At 34.0% G+C, this 24,554-nt stretch overlaps 1 long non-coding RNA gene across 5 annotated transcripts; it reads right to left on the bottom strand.

The window, feature by feature from the left end:
• Window positions 1–8,236: 8,236 nt before the first annotated feature.
• Window positions 8,237–24,237, bottom strand: LOC121411628. Of its 5 annotated transcripts, none has more exons than XR_005969511.1 (7): window positions 23,979–24,237; window positions 17,784–17,916; window positions 16,603–16,735; window positions 14,810–14,941; window positions 12,957–13,089; window positions 11,102–11,234; window positions 8,237–8,342 (listed from the first exon to the last, which is right to left on the bottom strand). It is a non-coding gene; the product is annotated as an uncharacterized LOC121411628 (long non-coding RNA). The 5 variants fall into 5 exon arrangements; XR_005969507.1 differs by having other exon boundaries at window positions 14,845–14,941; window positions 23,979–24,234; XR_005969510.1 differs by having other exon boundaries at window positions 14,845–14,941; window positions 17,820–17,916; window positions 23,979–24,234.
• Window positions 24,238–24,554: the final 317 nt, after the last annotated feature.

Raw genomic sequence — 24,554 nt, 5'->3', positions numbered from 1 at the left:
TTGGTATGTGAATTTCACTCTATTCATTTTAAGATATGAATATTTTTTGCCCGGACCATCCCTTTAACTTTTTGACTTATTTATAGTACTTTTTTTCTTATAATGTTATATCATGAATTCCTTATTGATTTTTTATTTTAAAAAAATGCTATTGAAATTTTTTATTTGATATATGATTGACAGTATTGTTTTTAAACCATGATGTAAAACTGTTGTCCTGATCATTATTTATCATGTATGAATACATTAAAATGAATAAATAAATTGTGATACAATGATTAAATTACCGAGAACTCCATATCTCCCAAATCACAAATCTAATGAAAATGAATATCATGAACGCTTTTGGCCTGAAAGATAATCTTTTCTCTAAACAATTTGATACCAATTGAACATTTATGTGGTGTGATTCTTTGCTATGGTGCAGGTCCCCTCTAAAGCAAAAATTAAACCTTTGCCTAAATCTAACATATTAAGTGTATGTCATTTTAAATCTTATACTCTGTGAAGTTTTTTGCCCTATATGGTTTTTCTTCTGAAAACTTAAAGTTAATGAATGCCAAGGTCACGATTCCAAGAAATCATTAATTAGCGTGACATACAGGACATCTCATTTTTTTGATCTGCAGATAATGCAAATTATATATTTGAAAATATTTCTGTGGGGACTTGTAGTGCTAAGTTAATGCAAACATTTGAAGGAAAAAAACATGTTGATATTTGATTAATTAAGTTAATTATATGGTGTCCAACAGGCAGTGTCCCGTACGTCACAATTTAGCATGTTTTTTTATTCTAATTAAGAAAAGTTGAATAGTTTTCTTCACACTTTGGAGAGTTCTAATTTATATAAATATACATACAAAAATTAAAGTGAATTTACTGAATCAATTTCATGTCTAATCATATCAGCTACTTATTAAGCTTTGTGACCTACGGGACAAAAGTGTGACGTACGGGACACACAATAGGATTTCTATGTAATTCTAATTAGGGTTATTTTTCAATTAAGAGCAAAGATAAAGTAAATTGAGATAAATGATATTATATCAGTGGTTGAATATTGGTAAAAGGCTGATATTAAAGTTATGATTTGTAATAAATAACAAAGGTGCATATATTAGCATACTTGTGAACATACGTTATTAATTAAATCTTTCATGAAATTGAATCTTTTATAAGGTTTTATTATGTATTGTTTGTTCATATACCGGTAGAAATATATATCAATCATAATTATCCATTTAAAACTTACTTACTTTGGTTTACATCCAGTTAATTATAATTTTTTATGGAGTGTCACTTTTCCCATTCGTTTAACATATGGAATTATTTGCAAGAAATCTGTCATAATATTTGTAAGGTCGTAAAGTGTTTGCTATGTTTTCTTTCAGTGTATGCTATTAAAGAAATATATATCAATCAGGTTAATCCATGTAAGACTTAACTTACTTTGGTTTACATCAAATGTCATATACGTCACAACGCAGATGTTTATATTTTGAGCTATTACTTAATAACAGCAATGAGATCAACATGTATCATTTGATTCATGGCTAATGAAACTTGATAAGATACAAGATGAAAACATGAGAGATTTCCAGCTTATTCCAATTCACAGAGTTATGACAAACTTTTTTTTGAAATCAGCTTTTGTCTGGTTCTGTACGTCACAGTGCATATTGATTAAAATATTACATTGTTAATGGAATTGTAGATCACTAATTTTTTACAGAATAAAGAGGGCACAACTGGCCTTCCCAAATCCATAAAAGATTCTCTGTTTTGCATTTTTTTTATGTTACACAACTTTAAAGTCTCTCTTGGACCTACCCTATGATTTAACATAGATTTGTGTCATATGAAGGCTGCAATGAATGAATCCTTATGTCCATGATAAAATCATTAACCTGCACAAGATTCGGTATGAGTCATTGCCAACTATTTTCATTTAAAGAGTATGAACTGGAGAGTTTGTACTAAAAAGCGTTATTGAATATCATCTTAATTGAATGGTTGCAATCAATCTTGATTTATTCATTGTAGTCATGCCTTACTTTGACACACAAATCACCTTTCATGTTGACACGTCTAATCCTATAAACCTTATTAAAGATCATCTATCAAATGTTTCAAATTATTAATTGTCAATTACTACTCAGGTACTGTAATGTATACTTCTAGTTCTGTTGCTCCATCAGCACATACTCTTATCATCATACTTGTCATACAGTGTATAATTTCTCATAAATATATGTTCAACCGCAAATTATGAGGAAGGAGATGGGTGATGCATGCATCCCCCTCCTGAAAATTGGGAGATATAACCCCCACTCCTATCCCTGTGATACCCATGAATGAGCCCCACATTTCATGGAAACACAAATATGATAATCATTGTTGAAAATCATTAACAATATTCAGCAATGAACATAGGTTTAGATGTCATCGGACACAAACATGGGTAATACTGTCTTTTTTTATACAAAAATAATATATATATTTCTTTTTTTTTCTCTTTTCTACCTTTTTTTTTGGGGGGGGGAGGTTGACAAAATAATTTGCCATGTAAAATGTCCATTTACACACTATTCATGTACGATAACCATACAATTGTCAGATTTCCAAGAATAGTTTTGAACGATACATATTTAAATTAACATTTAGAAATTTCAATGATTATGTATTTTCTTAGAATATACAGGATTGCTTTACAATATATAGATATTCATTTAAAAGTCACACGATATCTAGATTGTTTGACTTTTAAATGAATATATAGATATTCATTTAAAAGTCAAACAATCTAGATATCGTGTGAATATGTTTGCAAGAATCTGAAAGGTGCAGTTCATGTGGTTGAAGAGAATGTTTTGACTGGGTGCATTTGTGATAGAGTGTTTCGTATGAAAACTGTAAATAGATAAATAGTGCGTGATCAAAAACAATAAAACCTACGTTCTCTTTTTTTTTAATTCAAAATATTTAAATTTTTGAAATGACAAAAATGACAGGGTTCTATGATTGTTCTAAACACATTCAATCCATTACGCAAAAGAGAATACACCAGATGTGAACTGTCAGGCATCATTGCATCAGCACATGGGCGGAAATCCCAGGGGTGATGCTCCCCCCTACCAGAAATAATAGGGGGACGCAATATCAAATGTCCCCCCTACTATTTTTGATACATTATTCACAATCGAAATAATACATGTATTTTGAATTTTGACTAAATTACCTTACATTTTGGGTGAAAAAAAAGTTTTTTCTTTTTCTCTTCGCTTGTCAAATTTTCCAGCCCCTGGTCCCCCCTACCTTTGGGGACAGATTTCCGCCCACGCATCCGAATCACGGGTGTAAATTCCAGGGAAATGGGTGATATACCCCCCCCACACACACTTTTCAGAGAGGGGGTGGCATGCACAATCATCCCCCACTTTTCAAGACAGTAACAGTATTTTTATCAAATGTTTAATAGTATTGTTAAAGGGATTCTCTCGACTGGGAATATGATTTTAACAGATAAAGAAAAATCAGATAAAACACTGGAAATGTCCATCCGAGACCAAATTTGTTGTCCTATTAAAATTATGTCAGGGAAGTAAACTTAAAGGGGTGGTCCAGGTTGAAAGTATTTATAGCTTCCTAAATAGAGTACAATTCACTGATCAAAATGCCGAAAATTTCGTCAAAATCGGACAACAAATAGCAAAGTTATTGAATTTTTAAAGTTTAGTAATATTTTGTAAAAACAGTCGTCATGAATATTAGGTGGGCTGATGATGTCACATCTCCACTTGTTCTTTTGTATTTTATTATATGAAATTAGGTTTATTCAAATTTTTTCCTCTAAGAACTAGAAAAATTGGATTGACAACTGATTTAGTGCATTAGATATTTATGGCTGCAAATTATTTCATTATGAGGGAGACATATTATTCACACAAGTATGAAATAATGAAAAAAAATATGATTTTATGTAATAACATAAGAAAACGGAAAGTGGAGATGTGACATCATCAGCTCGCCTAATGAATATTCATTACAACTGTTTTCACAAAATATTGCTAAACTTTAAACTGCAATAACTTTATTATTTGTTATCCGATTTTGATGAAATTTTTAGTGTTTTGCTAAGTGAATTCTACTCTGTGTATTCAGACATAAATCATTTCAGCCTGGACCACCCCTTTAATATTAGATTAACATCTGCAATGAAAATGAATTGGCAGCATTGTTTCGTTTAGACGGACAACAAAAGATCACTGACAAGTGTAGAAACCCATTTCTTTTCTGTCCGTCCGTGACATTGAATATTTAATGTATTCTATCTTTAGTGGGTAACCATGGCAACAAAAGTCTATTAACATAATTTAAGTGATACTCTTTGTAATGAACCATAATACACATAAATGACAAATTTCAATAAATCTTTACAAGTCCATCTTTCAGGAACTGATCAGGCTCTGTTACAATTAAAAATTCAATAACTTTTTTATTTAATACCTGATTTTCATGACATTTTCAGCATTTTGCTCTGTGAATTTTACTCTATTTATTTTGATATAAATATTTTCAGCCCGGAGCACAAGTTCATAAATAGATTCATCTTTAAAGGAAAAGTCCACCTAAAAAAAAAAACAATTTGAATAAAAAGAAAAAACCCAACAAGAAAAACACTGCAAATTTCATCAAAATCGCTTTTTAAATTATTACAATTTAAAGTTTCGCTTAATATCTCAAAACGGTGATCCCATATGCACAATCTGTTCGGTATGCAAATGAGGAGACCGCTGATGCCATCCACTCACTTGTTCTTTTTTTTCATTATATGATAATATTCAAATTTCTTCCTCATATGAAATAGTAATTCCTCCCTAAACACCTGGAATATACAGGTTAAATCAAGTTGCCCCTGTTACATGGGCGGACTCCAAATAAAATTCAAGTAAAACTCAATATATAACAAATCACAATTTACAATTTATTTCAGTATACAAAACTCCAATATCAACATATCTCTCTTTGAAGTTCAATGTTGACCAACGTATGAAGTTTAAAAGGGAAATAAAACTAACACCTCTAAATGATAAAGTGTTCTGAAAAGTACTCTGATTCACAAGTTTACAATCAAAGGATCCTGCATTGACCCAAGCTATAATATTCAACTCTCGATCTGCCTCTAACTCCAATATAACTGAAAAGATCCTGCACTGATCTAATCACTAACTTCAACGTCCAGTGTATCACATTTTTACCTGCAAAATTTCTTCCAGAAATATCAATTTAACCTTTAACTTTGTTTCATTTTGTTTTCACAATAACGACTACCAAAAATCCTATGAATGGATCCTGCATTAATCCACCTTCATAGAATTCTATGCTCACCACTTTGTATCCCTTATAACAACTTTTTTTTCATTACATTTCAAAATCCTTCTAACTCCTGAACTTGAGCTTAAAAAAAATTATGCACCTAAACTCCAGCTCAAAACTCTGTCAATCGACATATCTAAGTACATGGATTCAAATTCAAATAAAATCTCAATATTAATCGACATCACATCTTACAAGGATCCAAATTATAATAAACTCTTCTATCAAACTGTTCATGTTCAGTCATCTTCATAATCAATGTCTATTTTCTGAAATGTCAATTTATAAGACTTTCTGGTATTTAGAAAGCTAGTTCAAATTTAACGAAAAGTCTCCTGCTACCTCTCTCACTGCTATTTACAACGTATCTGTCAGATGACATGTTGACCGAAAACCTCAGGAGTCAGCAGTTTATAATGTTCAGCTTAAAACAATTCACCAGTCTCAAAAGCAACCCGGTCTTGGGAAATGTCCCGATCCTGGAAAATATCCGGTCTTGGAATATATCCCGATCTTAGAACCATCTAAAATTAAAGACAAAACCAAGAATCTCTCTGCGATATGTCCTAACAGTAACATCAACTGGAGGTCATTTTCATGTCATACTATAACTGATAAAAACTTGTTTGAACATTTACTCTTAAGGGTCAAATCACATTCAAGAATATCATTTTATAAAGTATGAATTCACTGTCACATAAACTTGTAGAATAACATCCTTTAATGATACTTATATTCTTCCTCACAACTATTTCATAAGGTTGATAAAGATTTACATCTACATTTCAAATCATCTCTGAAGTCTTTCAATCCATTTCTTTTTTTGTTTTCTTTTATAAAAGAATTAAGAAATCACAGATTAACTTACCGATGGCTTCTTCAATACAGGCATAAAAATACAGCATAATTTCAGCTATATCTGACCTCATACAGGTATCTAAAAGTTCCAGCCAATATCAAACAAAAAAGGCTGCTTTTCTGATCAAAGTTGAAATTAAAATATTATCAAGATGGCAGATAAAATGGCGACTCCCCCAAAATTGCATAGGTGTGTGTTACACAGTCTCCAAGATGCAATGCCAGAAAACTAGTGACAAACTACTGGGGTCTCCTCCCAATTTTGCAATTTCCCCAAAAGTATCTTAAGCAGCTGTTTAAAAAGAAAGGCTCACTGAGCTCACTAAAAGGGACCTATACAAGTCTACCACCCTGGACACCACACACAATAGAAATGCAAATTATCTCAATTCAATTCTAGCAAAAGGAATCTCAGACACACTTCTCTCATCTCCTACTCACTCTTGCATAAGATCTACTCCTTGTCTCTTAGCAACCTGGCAGTGGAGTGAAACTTAGTTGAATAAGCAAGCTTTGCTGAGGAAAATAAATAAAATAAATGCATTTTCAATGTGACAATGTGTTCTTTTGTATTTTATTATATGAAATTAGGTTTATTCAATTTTTTTCCTCTAAGAACTAGAAAAATTGGATTTACAACTGATTTAGTGCATTAGATATTTATGGCTGCAAATTATTTCATTATGATGGAGACATATTATTCCCACAAGTATGAAATAATGAAAAACAAATATGATTTTATGTAATAACATAAGAAAACGGAAAGTGGAGATGTGACATCATCAGCTCACCTAATGAATATTCATTACAACTGTTTTCACAAAATATTAAAGGCAAAAAGAAGCTGCTGAAAACTGCTTATCTAAAAAAAGAGCCAATGGAGTAAATTAGAGTCAAAAGGGGCCTAAGCGTTCGATCCTAGCAGAATCTTCGTCGGAGGCAAAATGACCTCCGACAAAATGACCTCCACAAAATATTGCTAAACTTTAAACTTCAATAACTTTAATATTTGTTATCCGATTTTGATGAAATTGTTAGTGTTTTGCTAAGTGAATTCTACTCTGTGTATTCAGACATAAATATTTTCAGCCTGGACCACCCCTTTAATATTAGATTAACATCTGCAATGAAAATGAATTGGCAGCATTGTTTCGTTTAGACGGACAACAAAAGATCACTGACAAGTGTAGAAACCCATTTCTATTCTGTCCGACCGTGACATTGAATATTTAATGTATTCTATCTTTAGTGGGTAGCCATGGCAACAAAATTCTATTAACATAATTTAAGTGATACTCTTTGTAATGAACCATAGTACACATAAATGACAAATTTCAATAAATCTTTACAAGTCCATCTTTCAGGAACTGATCAGGCTCTGTTACAATTAAAAATTCAATAACTTTTTTATTTATTACCTTGGACTTGGGTATTGAAGCCTTGGCCTTGAATATTAAAGCCTTTGCCTTGGCCTTGTAGGTTTATGCCTTGACTACAACACTGATAAAGCTCAGAGCTTTTTCACCAAAATAATGCAGAACTTAGAATGTCATTTATTACTTTATTATCCCTTGTCCTAATTTGATGAATTTTTCAGCTTTGTTGAAAAGTAATCCAAAGGCCACATCTGTGGCTACCCCTATGCTTGACCTCAATGTCTATTTACATTTACACAACACCTTTTTTGTGAGATACAAAGCGCTTTGAGATGCCATCCTAGTCAGCGCAGGAGATTAAAAATGTTTAAAAATTACCAGGCAGTGACAGTTCTGTTCCAAGTCCAGAGCAAAGATGATCACGAATTGACTTGATCCAAGGTTTTTGACGATTTGAAGAGGAAGGAGCTAATTCCATGGCCTTGGAGCAGTAGAGGAGAAAGCTGCATCACAGAGAAGTATTTAAAATTTAAAGGTACTTCCCCTTTATTTTTCCTATCTGTTGGATGTAAGACTGGTAGGGAGCAGGTTCCAATAGCGCTATGAAAGGAGGTCGACAGGAAATTTCTTATTAAAAATATTTGAGCATGTAGACGCCAAGATGACTGGGTGCAGGCAGGTATAAGGCAGTTCAGAGGGATGGACACCTTCCATTTCTACTTACAGCATCTGCAAAAATTAACAGAAGAAGAAAAAAAATAACCTTTTCTACATAATTACATGCACAAAAGAGCAAACATTCTTCACCCTAATAAAACTGGACTTCTGCGGAGGTCTTGAGGTGGAGGAGGGGGGGGGCAATATAATATGATACAATTCTTACGTTCATTGACATTTGACCTTGATCATGTGACCTAAAATGTGTCAGTGATACTTGATTACCCCTATATCCACATTTTATACACTACAGTGTATATAAAAAAAAATATATACAACATGTGGGTAATATTTTCACGAACAATCCACGGTTTGAGTCTCATCTATCCAATGAAAGTAAGTTTTGACAGAATGTTACACTTGAGTGAGCACTGTCCATTTTTGAAAAGCTCGCAGAAATCAGTTCGCGCAGAAATGGCCATTTGTACGCTGTGTCAAGAGGAAAGGTTGAAATCAAACTTAACCTGCGAAACATTTTTCACATATTTCCCTTGCACTTTTAATCAATTGAATTCAAGCATTTTCTAACAATTTTGCCACCCAAATTGAAATTTTAACACTTAGTATACACAACTTTTTACCTTTTTGTGCCTGCTGGATCTGAGGACATAACTGAATCTGAACCAAAGTTTATATCAGACATCTCTAGCATTTTTTTATCATTTCATTTTTATTTAATACTTGTTTCTGCACACTTTTTCCAAACTTGGCAATGATTAACAAAATGAATATCAAGCCCAAGCCATTTCATGTAAATCACACCTCAGTGTAAAGCAAATATCGTCCCGATGGCCTCGTTGTGTGGAGTGGAGTGGGGCGCAATGCATTCCTCAAAATGGTTTGGGTAAAGAAACAAGTTAAACAGGTAAAATATATCTTCAAATCAATTTTACTAGCTAAATTCCACGTGTTATTCATGATTAAGGTCTACTTTTATTCGCAGAACTATTTCAAAGTTCTGCGCAAATCATTTTTCACTAACTTTTCAAAAGTGGTGCTCACTCAAGCGGAAATATTTTTGACAGTTTTATCATCATTTGCTTAAATTAAAATGTACCAATGTTAAAATGATGAAAAATCTTCTGGATATTACAAATGTATGACTTCACAAGATTTTTTCTAAGTGTAAACTTGTTTTGGTACACACTATACAGTGCGTCCCAGAAAAAACGAAACCGAGATTTAGCGATCATTTATCATTACTTAATCATAAATAAAATAGACAAATGACCTACCAATTTAAAGCTTAGAATCTCTCTTTCATCTGATATTACTTAGATTATTTCTCATTAATGCATGAGTGAACAAATACAATTTGAAGAAGGATTAAAAAAATCATTTTTCGGGGGGTATCTGGGTTTAAAAAAACAAAACCACATTTTCGAAAAGTTCAATATCTGCTCTTTAATTTGATACCTAAATTACAGAAAATGGTCAAGAAATAACAAAGAAATGGTCATTAGAAATAAGGCTTGAATTTCAATAATTTCATAAAATGAAGAGCTTCTCCAGGCTGGCGTTCAAACTCACTCGACACTCTGTTTTGTTGATGATCAGCCATGCATTAAATCTTTTGTTCACACATGCGAAAGCTTCTGTGGGAAACCCGTGAAAACACGTTTGTCTCATAAAATTATGGAAATACAAGCCTTATTTCAAATGACCAAAACTTTTTTATTTCTTGACCATTTTCTGTAATTTAGGTATCAAATTAAAGAGCAGATATTGAACTTTTCAGAAATGTGGTTTTCTTTTTGAAACCCAGATACCCCCCGCCAAATTAGTTTTTGGTATCTTTTCTTCAAATTGTTTTTGCTCACTCATGCGTGAATAAGAAATAACCTAAGAAATATCAGATGAAAGAGGAGATTCTAAGCTTTAAATTGGTAGGTCATTTGTCTATTCTATTTATGATTAAGTTATGATAAATGACCGCTAAACCTCGGTTTCGTTTATTCTGGGACGCACTGTATATTAACTTTTAAAGTTACGACAGCGATCTAACAATTACCTCTAAGATGGCCAAAGTTCAATGACCAAAAATTACCTTTGATTTTGATCATGTGACCTGAAACACGCACAAGATGTTCAGTGATACTTAGTTACTCTTATGTCCATGTTTTATGAACTAAACAAATACACTTACAGAGATATGATGGTAATTCAACAAATACCCCAATATGGCAAAAGTTCATTGACCGTAAATGACCTTTGACCTTGACCAAGTGACCTGAAATCGGACGGGATGTTTAGTGATACTTGATTACTATCATGTTCAAGTTTCATGAACAAGATCCATAAATTTTCAAAGTTATGATGGTAATTAACAGATACCTCCAATTTGGCCAACGTTCTTTGTCCCTAAATGACCCTACCCTCTTTTAAGTTTTTTTTTCTTCAAAGTAGCTTGGGCGTAAGCACATCATCCGCGTTGCAATACCCAGATATGCGATGGGTATGTCTACGCAGGGACTGTTACGTAAGATGAAATGTTAAATTTTATCTGAGAGATATAATGTCATCTCAGAATACCAATTTCATTTTAAGAGATAAAACAAAATATTTCAAAGATAAAAGATAAAATGACCTCAGAATACTGCCCAAGGTACTTATTTCTACAATATTAATTCTAACATGCAAAATACAGGGTCACAACTTACCCGTTTTTCCCTATATGCTGAAATTGTAAACTAGATCCAAACAAGCTTATCATTCATGTACATTTAATAAGAAAATAAAAATCCCTTCCAAAAGTGATAAATTTGTAACACCATTTTAACTGCATGAATATTGATCTTTCAATCCACCTATAATGGTACAGCTGAGAGTCTGTATGATGGTATGAAGACCAAAGATGAAATAAAGCTGGTTCTAATGCATCTGATGATAATACTTCTACCAGGGCTGCAAAAAATGAAAAAAAAGTGAAATAGTTCAAATGTTTCACCACAATCATGCTAATCAATTGCAAAATTTACAAGTACACGTACATGTCACAGCCACAACACATGCAAGAGGTAAAATATATGGTATATTAAGGGCCTTTAAATCTTTGCATGTGCCACTCATTGCATGCAATTTCAATGTTCAATTTCTTCATGGAGCTATGACAGCAGTGTCAGCGTGAGGAACAAATTAATGCAGAGATCCATCAACTGTTCGCAGTTTATGTCGCTTCAATTTTTTCTCTTTAATAATATGAATTCTTAAAACTAAATTAAGGCACAAGAAATTATAGGGGTTTTTTTTGTGCATGATGAAAAATTTAGTGCATACATGTAGCTTTTTGAATAGGCAGGATCATTTTCAAACAGGCCTATGGCTGGCGAAATGAGGCATTTGGAAAACTGTAGGATTTTCAGGGAAGTTATGGTTTATTCTTATAATTATTCTCAATCAATATTCAAATTTCATTATTTAAAAAAAATTTGTAATTCATGAATTGTCTTCAAATCAGCACTTCGTAACATAGCTTATCAAAGCTACGTCATATCAAAGCGAAGCGGTTCAAGGGTCAATTGTTTGCACTGTTTATCTACCCTTATGTTGATGTTTCATGAGGTAAATCCATAAACTTTCTAAATTATGATGCCAATTCAAAACATACTCCCAACATGGACAGAGTTCATTGACCTTTGCATTACCTTTGATCTTGGCCATTTTCCAGAAATGTGCACAGGGTATTCAAGGATACATTGCTGCTCTTATGTCCAAGTTTCATGAACTAGATCCATAAACTTCTAAAGTTATGATGACAGTTCCACAAATATCCCCAACATTACCAAAGTTTGTAGACCCTAAATGACCTTTGACCTTACTCATGTGACCTGAAACTTGCGCATATGTTCAGTAATACTTGGTTACTCTTATGTCCATGTTTTATAAACTAAACAAATACCCCCCAATATGGGCAAATTTCATTGACCCTAAATGACCTTTGACCTTAGTCATGTGACCTGAAACTTGCGCATTATGTTCAGTAATACTTGGTTACTCTTATGTCCATGTTTCATCAACTAAACAAATACCCCCAATATGGGCAAATTTCATTGACCGTAAATGACCTTTGACCTTAATCATGTGACCTGAAACTTGCACAGGATGTTCGTGATACTTGATTACTATCATGTTCAAGTTTCATGAACAAGATCCATAAATTTTCAAAGTTATGATGGTAATTGGACAGATACCTCCAATTTGGCCAACGTCCTTTGTCCCTAAATGACCCTACCCTCTTTTAAGCTTGTTTTTTTTCTTCAAAGTAGCTTGGGCGCAAGCACATCATCTGCGTTGCAATACCCAGATATGCGATGGGTAGGTCTACGCAGGGACTGTTACGTAAGATGAAACGTTAAATTTTATCTGAGAGATATAATGTCATCTCAGAATACCAATTTCATTTTAAGAGATATAACAAAATATTTCAAAGATAAAATGACCTCAGAATACTGCCCAAGGTACTTATTTCTACAATATCAATTCTAACATGCAAAATACAGGGTCACAACTTACCCCGTTTTTCCCTATATGCTGAAATTGTAAACTAGATCCAAACAAGCTTATCATTCATGTACATTTAATAAGAATAATAAAAATCCCTTCCAAAAGTGATAAATTTGTAATCACCATTTTAACTGCATGAATATTGATCTTTCAATCCACCTATAATGGTACAGCTGAGAGTCTGTATGATGGTATGAAGACCAAAGATGAAATAAAGCTGGTTCTAATGCATCTGATGATAATACTTCTACCAGGGCTGCAAAAAAAAAAAAAAGTAAAATAGTTCAAATGTTTCACCACAATCATGCTAATCAATTGCAAAATTTACAAGTACACGTACATGTCACAGCCACAACACATGCAAGAGGTAAAATATATGGTATATTAAGGGCCTTTAAATCTTTGCATGTGCCACTCATTGCATGCAATTTCAATGTTCAATTTCTTCATGGAGCTATGACAGCAGTGTCAGCGTGAGGAACAAATTAATGCAGAGAATCCATCAACTGTTCGCAGTTTATGTCGCTTCAATTTTGTCTCTTTAATAATATGAATTCTTAAAACTAAATTAAGGCACAAGAAATTATAGGGGTTTTTTTTGTGCATGATAAAAATTTAGTGCATACATGTAGCTTTTTGAATAGGCAGGATCATTTTCAAACAGGCCTATGGCTGGCGAAATGAGGCATTTGGAAAACTGTAGGATTTTCAGGGAAGTTATGGTTTATTCTTATAATTATTCTCAATCAATATTCAAATTTCATTATTTAAAAAAAAATTGTAATTCATGAATTGTCTTCAAATCAGCACTTCGTAACATAGCTTATCAAAGCTACGTCATATCAAAGCGAAGCGGTTCAAGGGTCAATTGTTTGCACTGTTTATCTACCCTTATGTTGATGTTTCATGAGGTAAATCCATAAACTTTCTAAATTATGATGCCAATTCAAAACATACTCCCAACATGGACAGAGTTCATTGACCTTTGCATTACCTTTGATCTTGGCCATTTTCCAGAAATGTGCACAGGGTATTCAAGGATACATTGCTGCTCTTATGTCCAAGTTTCATGAACTAGATCTATAAACTTCTAAAGTTATGATGACAGTTCCACAAATATCCCCAACATTACCAAAGTTTGTAGGCCCTAAATGACCTTTGACCTTACTCATGTGACCTGAAACTTGCGCATATGTTCAGTAATACTTGGTTACTCTTATGTCCATGTTTTATAAACTAAACAAATACCCCCCAATATGGGCAAATTTCATTGACCCTAAATGACCTTTGACCTTATTAGTCATGTGACCTGAAACTTGCGCATATGTTCAGTAATACTTGGTTACTCTTATGTCCATGTTTTATAACTAAACAAATACCCCCCAATATGGGCAAATTTCATTGACCCTAAATGACCTTTGACCTTAATCATGTGACCTGAAACTTGCACAGGATATTCGTGATACTTGATTACTATCATGTTCAAGTTTCATGAACAAGATCCATAAATTTTCAAAGTTATGATGGTAATTGGACAGATACCTCCAATTTGGCCAACGTCCTTTGTCCCTAAATGACCCTACCCTCTTTTAAGCTTGTTTTTTTTCTTCAAAGTAGCTTGGGCGCAAGCACATCATCTGCGTTGCAATACCCAGATATGCGATGGGTAGGTCTACGCAGGGACTGTTACGTAAGATGAAACGTTAAATTTTATCTGAGAGATATAATGTCATCTCAGAATACCAATTTCATTTTAAGAGATATAACAAAATATTTCAAAGATAAAATGACCTCAGAATACTGCCCAAGGTACTTATTTCTACAATATCAATTCTAACATGCAAAATACAGTACCCCGTTTTTCCCTATATGCTGAAACTGTAAACTAGATCGAAACAAGCTTATCATTCATGTACATTTAATAGGAATAATAGAATAATAAAAATCCCTTCCAAAAGTGATAAATTTGTAATCACCATTTTAACTGCATGATATTGATCTTCCAATCCACCTATAATGGTACAGCTGAGAGTCTGAATGATGGTATGAAGACCAAAGATGAAATAAAGCTGGTTCTAATGCATCTGATGATAATACTTCTACCAGGGCTGCAGAAAATGAAAAAAAAGTGAAATAGTTCAAATGTTTCACCACAATCATGCTAATAAATTGCAAAATTTACAAGTACACGTACATGTCACAGCCACAGCACATGCAAGAGGTAAAATAAAAACAAATTAATGCAGAGAATCCATCAACTGTTCGCAGTTTATGTCGCTTCAATTTTGTCTCTTTAATAATATGAATTCTTAAAACTAAATTAAGGCACAAGAAATTATAGGGGTTTTTTTTGTGCATGATGAAAAATTTAGTGCATACATGTAGCTTTTTGAATAGGCAGGATCCCTTTCAAACAGGCCTATGGCTGGCGAAATGAGGCATTTGGAAAACTGTAGGATTTTTCAGGGAAGTTATGGTTTATTCTTATAATTATTCTCAATCAATATTCAAATTTCATTATTTAAAAAAAATTTGTAATTCATGAATTATCAAAGCTACGTCATATCAAAGCGAAGCAGTTCAAGGGTCAATTGTTTGCACTGTTTATCTACCCTTATGTTGATGTTTCATGAGGTAAATCCATAAACTTTCTAAATTATGATGCCAATTCAAAACATACTCCCAACATGGACAGAGTTCATTGACCTTTGCATTACCTTTGATCTTGGCCATTTTCCAGAAATGTGCACAGGGTATTCAAGGATACATTGCTGCTCTTATGTCCAAGTTTCATGAACTAGATTCATAAACTTCTAAAGTTATGATGACAGTTCCACAATATCCCCAACATTACCAAAGTTTGTAAACACTAAATGACCTTTGACCTTATTAGTCATGTGACCTGAAACTTGTACATTATGTTCAGTAATACTTGGTTACTCTTATGCCCATGTTTTATGAACTAAACAAATACGCTTACAGAGATATGATGGTAATTAAACAAATACCCCCAATATGGCCAAATTTCATTGACCCTAAATGACCTTTGACCTTGACCATGTGACCTGAAACTTGAACGGGATGTTCAGTGATACGTGATTACTATCATGTTCAAGTTTCATGAACAAGATCCATAAATTTTCAAAGTTATGATGGGAATTCAACGAATACCCCAAATTCATTGACCCTAAATGACCTTTGACCTTAATCATGTGACCTGAAACTTGCACAGGATGTTCAGTGATACTTGATCACTATCATGTTCAAGTTTCATGAACAAGATCCATAAATTTTTAAAGTTATGATGGTAATTGGACAGATACCTCCAATTTGGCCAACGTTCTTTGTCCCTAAATGACCCTACCCTCTTTTAAGTTTGTTTTTTTTTCTTCAAAGTAGCTTGGGCGCAAGCACATCATCTGCGTTGCAATACCCAGATATGCGATGGGTATGTCTACACAGGGGCTGTTACGTAAGATGAAATGTTAAATTTTATCTGAGAGATAAAATGTCATCTCAGAATACCAATTTCATTTTAAGAGATAAAACAAAATATTTCAAAGATAAAAGATAAAATGACCCCAGAATAAAGGTACTTATTTCTACAATATCAATTCTAACATGCAAAATACAGGGTCACAACTTACCCCGTTTTTCCCTATATGCTGAAATTGTAAACTAGATCCAAACAAGCTTATCATTCATGTACATTTAATAAGAATAATAAAATAATAAAAATCCCTTCCAAAAGTGATAAATTTGTAATCACCATTTTAACTGCATAAATATTGATCTTTCAATCCACCTATAATGGTACAGCTGAGAGTCTGAATGATGGTATGAAGACCAAAGATGAAATAAAGCTGGTTCTAATGCATCTGATGATAATACTTCTACCAGGGCTGCAAAAAATGAAAAAAAAGTGAAATAGTTCAAATGTTTCACCACAATCATGCTAATAAATTGCAAAATTTACAAGTACACGTACATGTCACAGCCACAGCACATGCAAAAGGGTAAAATATATGGTATATTAAGGGCCTTTAAATCTTCGCATGTGCCACTCATTGCATGCAATTTCAATGTTCAATTTCTTCATGGAGCTATGACAGCAGTGTCAGTGTGAGGAACAAATTAATGCAGAAAATCCATCAACTGTTCGCAGTTTATGTCTCTTCAATTTTGTCTTTTTAATAATATGAATTCTTAAAACTAAATTAAGGCACAAGAAATTATAGGGTTTTTTTTGGTGCATGATGAAAAATTTAGTGCATACATGTAGCTTTTTGAATAGGCAGGATCCCTTTCAAACAGGCCTATGGCTGGCGAAATGAGGCATTTGGAAAACTGTAGGATTTTTCAGCCAAATTTCATTGACCCTAAATGACCTTTGACCTTAATCATGTGACCTGAAACTTGCACAGGATGTTCGTGATTCTTGATTACTATCATGTTCAAGTTTCATGAACAAGATCCATAAATTTTCAAAGTTATGATGGTAATTGGACAGATACCTCCAATTTGGCCAACGTCCTTTGTCCCTAAATGACCCTACCCTCTTTTAAACTTTTTTTTTTCTTCAAAGTAGCTTGGGCGCAAGCACATCATCTGCGTTGCAATACCCAGATATGCGATGGGTATGTCTACGCAGGGACTGTTACGTAAGATGAAATGTTAAATTTTATCTGAGAGATAAAATGTCATCTCAGAATACCAATTTCATTTTAAGAGATAAAACAAAATATTTCAAAGATAAAAGATAAAATGACCCCAGAAGTAAGGTACTTATTTCTACAATATCAATTCTAACATGCAAAATACAGGGTCACAACTTACCCCGTTTTTCCCTATATGCTGAAATTGTAAACTAGATCCAAACAAGCTTATCATTCATGTACATTTAATAAGAATAATAAAAATCCCTTCCAAAAGTGATAAATTTGTAATCACCATTTTAACTGCATGAATATTGATCTTTCAATCCACCTATAATGGTACAGCTGAGAGTCTGTATGATGGTATGAAGACCAAAGATGAAATAAAGCTGGTTCTAATGCATCTGATGATAATACTTCTACCAGGGCTGCAAAAAATGAAAAAAAAAGTGAAATAGTTCAAATGTTTCACCACAATCATGCTAATCAATTGCAAAATTTACAAGTACACGTACATGTCACAGCCACAACACATGCAAGAGGTAAAATATATGGTATATTAAGGGCCTTTAAATCTTTGCATGTGCCACTCATTGCATGCAATTTCAATGTTCAATTTCTTCATGGAGCTATGACAGCAGTGTCAGCGTGAGGAACAAATTAATGCAGAGAATCCATCAACTGTTCGCAGTTTATGTCGCTTCAATTTTGTCTCTTTAATAATATGAATTCTTAAAACTAAATTAAGGCACAAGAAATTATAGGGGTTTTTTTGTGCATGATGAAAAATTTAGTGCATACATGTAGCTTTTTGAATAAGCAGATCCCTTTCAAACAGGCCTATGGCTGGCGAAATGAGGCATTTGGAAAACTGTAGGATTTTTCAGGGAAGTTATGGTTTATTCTTATAATTATTCTCAATCAATATTCAAATTTCATTATTTTAAAAAAAAATTGTAATTCATGAATTGTCTTCAAATCAGCACTTCGTAACATAGCTTATCAAAGCTACGTCATATCAAAGCGAAGCGGTTCAAGGGTCAATTGTTTGCACTGTTTATCTACCCTTATGTTGATGTTTCATGAGGTAAATCCATAAACTTTCTAAATTATGATGCCAATTCAAAACATACTCCCAACATTGACAGAGTTCATTGACCTTTGCATTACCTTTGATCTTGGCCATTTTCCAGAAATGTGCACAGGGTATTCAAGGATACATTGCTGCTCTTATGTCCAAGTTTCATGAACTAGATCCATAAACTTCTAAATTTATGATGACAGTTCCACAATATCCCCAACATTACCAAAGTTTGTAAACACTAAATGACCTTTGACCTTATTAGTCATGTGACCTGAAACTTGTACATTATGTTCAGTAATACTTGGTTACTCTTATGCCCATGTTTTATGAACTAAACAAATACGCTTACAGAGATAGAATGGTAATTAAACAAATACCCCCAATATGGCCAAATTTCATTGACCCTAAATGACCTTTGACCTTGACCATGTGACCTGAAACTCGAACGGGATGTTCAGTGATACGTGATTACTATCATGTTCAAGTTTCATGAACAAGATCCATAAATTTTCAAAGTTATGATGGTAATTGGACAGATACCTCCAATTTGGCCAACGTTCTTTGTCCCTTAATGACCCTACCCTCTTTTAAGTTTGTTTTTTTTCTTCAAAGTTCTTCAGAGTTCATTGACCTTTGCATTACCTTTGATCTTGGCCATTTTCCAGAAATGTGCACAGGGTTTTCAAGGATATATTGCTGCTCTTACGTCCAAGTTTCATGAACTAGATCTATAAACTTCTAAAGTTATGATGACAGTTCCACAAATATCCCCAACATTACCAAAGTTTGTAGACCCTAAATGACCTTTGACCTTACTCATGTGACCTGAAACTTGCACAGGATGTTCAAGGGTACCTGATTGCTGTTCTATCCAAGTTTCATGAACTAGCCGGATCCATATAGTTTTGAAGTTATGATGACAGTTCCTCAAATATCCCCAACATTGCCAAATTTCGTTGACCTGAAGTGACATTTGACCTTGGTCATGTGACCTAAAACTGGAACATGATATTCAGGGTAACATGGTTGTCTTATGTCCAAGTTTCATGAACAAGATCCATAAACTTGTAAAGTTATGATGACAATTCCTCAAGTTAGGTGTCAGAAGAGAATTTTGCATGCAAACATTAACGTTGACCTGAAAATGACCTTTGACCTTACCATGTGACCTCTGACATGATGTACAGCAGCATAACATGTAGGTCCCCCAAGTCCATCTACCAACCAAGTTTGATTGAGAAGCGACTTTACAGTTGCGGAGTTAGGTGTTATAAGAGAGTCTTGCATGTAAACTTTAACGCTGATCTGAAAATGACTTTGACCTTCCCACGTGACCTCTGACTGCAGCATAACATGCAGGTCCCCATGGTTCAGCTACCATCCAAGTTTGATTGAAAGGTGACTTACGTACAGTTGCGGAATTAGGTGGCATGAGAGAGTCTTGCATGTAAACTTTAACGTTGACCTGAAAATTACCTTTGACCTTACCATGTGACCTCCGACTGGAGCATAACATGCAGATCCCCAAAGTCCATTTACCATCAACGTTTGATTGAGAAGGTTTCATAAAGAGCTTTTGGTCAAGCAAGAAAAGTGGAAGATGGCGACTTCACCTTTGACCTCAAAATCATTAGGCTTCCTGGGATCAATGCTAGTATCATACACACCAAATTATATGAGTCTAGGTTAATTTCAACTTAAGTTATCACGTTTACAAGGACTGCAGAAGGGTACAATGAAAATAGGTCACTGTGACCTTGACCTTTTGACCTCAAAATCATTAGGCTTGCTTGGATCCATGCTAGTATTATACATCCCAAATGATATGAGCCTAGGTTAAGCTTAACTGAAATTATCACGTTTACAAGGACTGCAGAAGGGTACAATGAAATAGGTCACTGTGACCTTGACCTGTGACATAGTTTGACCTCAAAATCAATTGGCTTGCTTGGATCCATGCTAGTATCATACACACAAATTATATGAGCCTACAGTAGGTTAAGTTAAACTGAAGTAATCACGTTTACAAGGAAAAGTTAACGGACGGACAGACAGACGGACGGACACCGAGCGTGATACCGTAATACGTCCTGTCAAGACGGGCGTATAAAAAAGTGCTTAGAATTTCCATTCTTTAGGTGAAAATTTCAGCTCGTGATTCGTGCTTGCATCATTTAATTGTTTAAATGTGTAACAACTTCATGGCTAACTGCAAGCAGCCTTTCACAGGTACCTTTCCTATCAGTTCATTTTTGCGCGCGCTTCATGGTCATAGTAATTATTTAGTTGAATACACATCATTTTCAGGCTAACAAACATAACCCACATTGTTTAAATTTCAGGAAAATCTATAAAATTTCCAAAAAATCTAGCTTGCGCTTCGCTCTTGCATCATATGAGTAAGGATTATGATATTATTTATTTATGTTGATTTATAATAAAGCTAATTGACTATTAGGACTACCCCTTCAAAGAAAGACACAAATATCTTCTTCAAGTGGTCGATCGGGTAAAATATGGCTGAAACAAGATTCCGCCCCCCCCCCCTTTGGCGAAGGCTGGATTAGCCTTGATGACTACATATTTTTCAATATTTTGGCATATACTTCTTCATCATGGAGCCTTGAAACTCTTTCCATACACGCATAAGCAAGAACTCCACAGCTGGAAGGATTTCCTTAGGAAATCCTTATTTACAGGGTGAAATTGGTTTATAAGTGTGATTTTTTTATTGATATTTGAACCTTCAACCACCTAATACGTATGAAGGTATAAAATTATTTCATTGATGAATGTAAAAAAATGAGAAGTTTCTTACCAGACCGATCTCGTCTAGATCCCGTCAACAAAGCAGATACACTAGGCCAGACCCTTGAACCGCTTCGTTTTGACGTACATTCGATTAGCGATGTGACAAAATGCTGTTTTGAAGAACAATTTAAATATAAAACTTATTTAAACAATACTGAAATTTAATACGTGATTACAAATAATCATTGTAATAATAATTATTTATAATCATGTATTATTAACAAATACTCAAGTTTAACATGTGATTATAAATAATCATATTAATTATTATTTATAATCAAGTATTAAATTTCAGCATTTGTTAAATATTGATTTTTATCTATAAATTCATCTTCAAAACGATTCACGAAGCGGTTCGAGGGTCAGACCTATTGTATTTGCTTTGTTGACATAATTATAGTAGAGCGGATAAGCTGAACAATTGTGCAATTATGACTAAGGAATGAAACTTTCACAAGTATTGGTATATGCCGTAAGAATCATTTTAAAGAGGGGAGGTAAATTTTTTGACGCCATTTTCGGCAGTTGCCATGGCAACGGATTAATTTTAATTAGTTCATGCAGAACACTCACTGTATTATTTCCCCTAAATTAATTGATTAGGCAAAACCTCATGCATGTACATATAAGTTAATTTTTATTGTATTTTTCACCTATCCATAACCATGTCATCCCTATTGTTTTTTTAATTAGATGTTATCTGGTTGCCATGGCAATGGCTCAAGATGTTAAATTCATAAATTTAGTCACAATCATATCTTGATTACAACCTTAAAATTATTGAAAATGGAATGATGATCATACAAGTATTCCACATTTTATCAATCTTTTTACCTTTCTAATGGGAAATATGTTGTTGCCATGGCAACAGGGTATTTGCAACATTGTTTTTTTTTCATTAAATTCAAGTATTACCAAGTAAACAAGATGTTTTATCTTTAAAAAGAACTCATGCAGAACACTTTTTGTTTGGTCAAAAGAGAGGGTCAAAACTTACGCATACAGATTCAGTCATTTCCAATCGTATTTTCCACCTGTCCATTGTCTTGCCAACCATGTTATTTTTGTAAATTACATGTTAATTAGGTTGCCATGGCAATAGCTTGAGATTTAGCAACAAAATTATGTTTGTTTAACACTTTAAAATTAGGGGAAATTAAAGATAAATCATGTTCTACTATGTTTTTAATCAAAATTTTTATTTTTCTGGGGGAAAACAAGCCGTTGCCATGGCATTAAACCAATTTGTTGATCTTGAATATTTCTAAATTTTATATGTATTCAATTGGGAGCTTGAAAATAATAATTTTGGTAATTTATATGGATATTTTTAATACATAGGAATGTATGCCATTTTTGAGAAATTAATCAGTTGCCATGGCAACGGCCGAAAATGGCATCGAAAATTTACCTCCCATCTTTAAAATAAATCTTATGGCATATACCAATACAAAATTTGCACAATTGTTGTGATTTTTTTGAGCTTATCCGCTCTACTATTAAAACAGATTTTAAATAAATCATTTGGGCCTAGATTACCCAGGATAAAAACACATGCTTTAAAATTGATGCCCGCCATATGACTTGCTGCCATCAAAGATAAAATGCATCAGACTGCAATCGAATGACCCCCAATATTTTTAAAGGTGATATGTCAGTGTGGCTTGCCATAATTGCATTTTCTCTCAATGCTGATGGTGGCGGGCAGTGTCTAAATAAGATCATGCCTTGAGGTGTCTTTCCAAGGACCATTCTTCGTATCCCCAAAAATGGCTTTATGAAACAGTCGAGCGATATTTCCTTCTTACGTAGAACGGTTCTACGAAAGACCCTTTCATGCAGCAGGCCATTTGACAGCCTCATAATGCAGCCATTTTCATCAAAATCTCTAAATCACGTGCAAAGTGAATGGGTGCGCAGACATGAGGTACTGTACCATGTTTTGCTTCAATCTGTAAATGACTGAGTTTTTTTCCAAGAAAACATAGACGGGGGAGGGGACAGCCCCCCTAAATTTTTAGTTGATAACCTTTTTTCTTTTTTTGTTTGTCAATTTTGTTTTCTTCGTCGTCCCCCCCCCTAAATTCTGGTGGACCCCCTTAAAATGTATCTTTTCCCCTCCTAAAATTTAGGTTGATGACTTTTTTTGTGGTTCTCAAATTTTTTACATGTGTCCATCACAAAATTTCAGGTAGACCCCCCTAATCTTTTTTGGCTTCTGCCGCCAATGCAAGGAAATCCTATAGGCCTACCCGGTATTTCTTTCAAATTTGTACAAGATATTTCATACACTTAATAATCATGATAATATAAGGAACATTAATAAAGGAAAGATCTTGTGAAATACAAAGAAATTCATGTTAAATCTTAACTCAATCGTTAGGTGCGCAGACTTGGGGCCCTCCATCATACTTAAGTTAGGTCTACTGCCTCCCTCCGCTATACCTAACCAGGGAGCTCCGGCCCGGCCGCTTCGCGGGCCGGAGCCCAGGACTCGTCCGTGTAGATACTAGTCAAACGCTACTCCGCAAAATGGGGTCGCAATACTAATAATAGCACTCCAAATAAAAGGAGAAAATTATATTATGCACTTACTTCGATTATATGGATGAAGATCTATCATGACACAAAATCAGGACATCGAGGTACAAACTGGATCCTCAAAAAAGGAAAACAACGGTATCGTTCGTTCTGTCAAAATTGAAAACAAACTAGCTGGCCGATCGATACCTATACCAAAACATACGCGCGCGAGAGAGACGTCTAAATTTCACCGCTTCAAATGGCACTTTGCACCACAAATACCCGGGCATTGGTGGTTATTCTCCTCGCTGCACCACACATACGCGTGTGTATGTGTGGTTCCATAGGGATCGTGTGGTAAACTTTACACACGATCCCTATGCCCAAACGGTCTCTCTTATATTGAACCACACGTACCCAAATAATCTCTCTGTCTCATTTGTTTGTATTTCTATGTATCTATCTATCAGTCTTACTCTTTCTCTCCATCTGTCATTCTTTCTCCTTTTCTTATACAGTACTTCTCTATCTTTCCATTTCTCTCTCTCTCTCTTCTTTCTAAATGCCACCTCATCCTAGTCTTGTCTCTCTCCCTTGTCTCTCCTCTCTCTCCACTTTCCCTATTTTGCACTTTCCCTCTTTCTCCTT

This window comes from Lytechinus variegatus, chromosome 3, assembly GCF_018143015.1.
Source record: "Lytechinus variegatus isolate NC3 chromosome 3, Lvar_3.0, whole genome shotgun sequence".
Taxonomy (NCBI): domain Eukaryota; kingdom Metazoa; phylum Echinodermata; class Echinoidea; order Temnopleuroida; family Toxopneustidae; genus Lytechinus; species Lytechinus variegatus.
Note: the sequence above shows the minus strand (reverse complement) of the source record. Positions and strands in the feature narration are given on the sequence as shown.